The 2,152-nt window shown below is 46.8% G+C and overlaps 1 pseudogene across 1 annotated transcript; it reads left to right on the top strand.

Moving 5' to 3' along the window:
* LOC307095756 (small ribosomal subunit protein eS27-like) lies at positions 1–148 on the top strand (annotated as a pseudogene). Its single transcript has one exon. The product of its transcript is annotated as a small ribosomal subunit protein eS27-like (transcript).
* The last annotated feature ends 2,004 nt before the right edge of the window (positions 149–2,152 follow it).

Genomic DNA, 2,152 nt, shown 5'->3' with positions numbered 1-2,152 from the left:
ATGCATGTGAAATGCCCAGGATGCCATAAACTCACCACCATCTTTAGCCGGTAGTTTTGTGTGTTGGCTGCTCCACTGTCCTCTGTCAGCGCACAAGAGGAAAAGCAAGGCTGACAGAGGAGGCTCCCTCAGAGGGAAGCAGCACTAAAAGCACCCTGAGTCAAGGTGAGTGGGGAACCATCCCAATAAACATATTTTGGATTTTAAAAAAAGATAACAGTATTACAATATATATATATATAAAAGGCTAATATGCAAAGTGTCCCCTCAGGAGTTCCACTGGGAGACCGGGAGTTCGATCACTTGCTATGACGTGCACTGACCACCAGGGGGGCAGCGTGGAATGAAGGAAGGCCCCGGCCAGCAGCTGGAAGGCCCTGATTGGCCCTGATCACTGACCAGGCCTAGGGACCCTACCCGTGCACAAATTTCATGCACTGGGCCTCTAGTTATCCTATATAATAAAAGGCTAATATGCAAATAGACTGAACGGTGGAACAATGCGAACAACCAAACAACCAGTTGCTATGACGTGTGCTGACCACCATGGGGCGTGCGCAGAACATGGCAGGCCTCAGCTGAGGCAGGATGATGGAGCAGTGAGTGGGTGCACCAGACCAAGGTGGGGCGCCGGTCACTGTCATCGGGGCAAGCTTCTGGTGGTTACTGAAAATTCTTTGCTCCCACATACCATGGTCCTGCCCGGTGCTTGCACCTGCTGCCAGCACCAGAGCCACTGCTTGCATGCACTGCCAGCGCTCAGCGCCAGCCCCAATTGCTTGGTGCCATCAGCAGGTGCGAGTGGCAGCTTCTGGCCCTGATCGCCCCTGAGGGCTTTTCCACCTCCCCCTGCTCCTGAGGGGCGATCAGGGCAGCAGCTGCTGCTCACACCCGCTGACAGAACTGGCCCCAATTGCTCTGTGCCTTCAGCGGGTGCGAGTGGGGCCAACACTGTCAGTGCACGGGAATGGCAGCAGCGGGAGCGGGGCTGCCAGCAGACAGGGGATTGGGGGCCACAGTGGGAGGGCCGGGTGTGGGCACGGAGGATGGGCCAAGACCCACCCCTGTGCTTACCACAGCCTCGTGGCCCACAGTTCCTTTCAAGGTGCATGAATTTGTGCGCTGGGCCCCTAATATAATAATAATATAACAACATTATAATAATGTTCCAATATAGATATTAACAACTGTTTCTCTTTGCTTTGTAATAATTTGAAGAAATTTTTAAGAATAAAATTTAAACAATGATTATAATAAAAACGACTTCATGAGTGCCTAGTAGGTTCTAGGCCCTGTAGGAAATGCTTTCTACTCTTTATATTTTTGACAACTTTGTAAGGCAGGCATTAATCTCACTCTTCTACAATTGAGGAGACCAAGGCTGATTTGTCCAAGGTTTGTGAGCAACAAATTCTGCCCAAATGCCCGTGTTACTTCCATGAACCACGCTGCATCCTTAGGAAGGCAGCAGGGAATGCAGGGACACTGGAGAGTTCTAGAATAAATTAGACACTTAAAAAAAGAATAAGATTTAATGGTAACCCACTTTGGGCCCCCTTCCTGCTGTCCTCTTGCAGCGGGAAGTCTGTCTATCCCCCAATAAACTTTATTTCCACCACCACCAACAACAAAGAAGAATAAAATTTAATAAACTTTCCTCATTAATAAATGTCAGAGGCAGTACAGCTTTACCTGTTTATAACTGCTGTTTCCGGAGCAATCTTGAGAACATTCACACCATTTTCTCTCCAGGAAGAAAAGACTCTGTCCTCTGACTCTATATTAAACGGCTAATTTACAGTCTTTGTTTCTAAACTCTGAGCCAATCTTTTTTATTTTTTTTACCCTGTGATCTTGACTCCATGAAAATCTTACACTCAACACAAATGTCAGCTTTACATAGGATGGTAATTGTACAAAGAATTAAAACGTTTTTGTAAAATTTGACTAGAGTAATGTAACCATACAGAAACTTTATTTCTTTCATATGACCATTTCTGCTTTCTTTCCTTTTGATTCAAACTGGCCTCATCTGGCACCTGACTCACCTGCCTCCTTCTCTCTTGCACGACCACTCCTTCAATCATTAAGCCCTCGGAACGATGAGGTTCTAATCAGCATCAAATAATTTTAGAAACGAAGTGTTGGGTCT

This window comes from Cnephaeus nilssonii (assembly GCF_951640355.1).
Source record: "Cnephaeus nilssonii genome assembly, chromosome: X".
Lineage (NCBI taxonomy): Eukaryota > Metazoa > Chordata > Mammalia > Chiroptera > Vespertilionidae > Cnephaeus > Cnephaeus nilssonii.
This window is presented reverse-complemented; position numbering and strand designations above follow the sequence as displayed.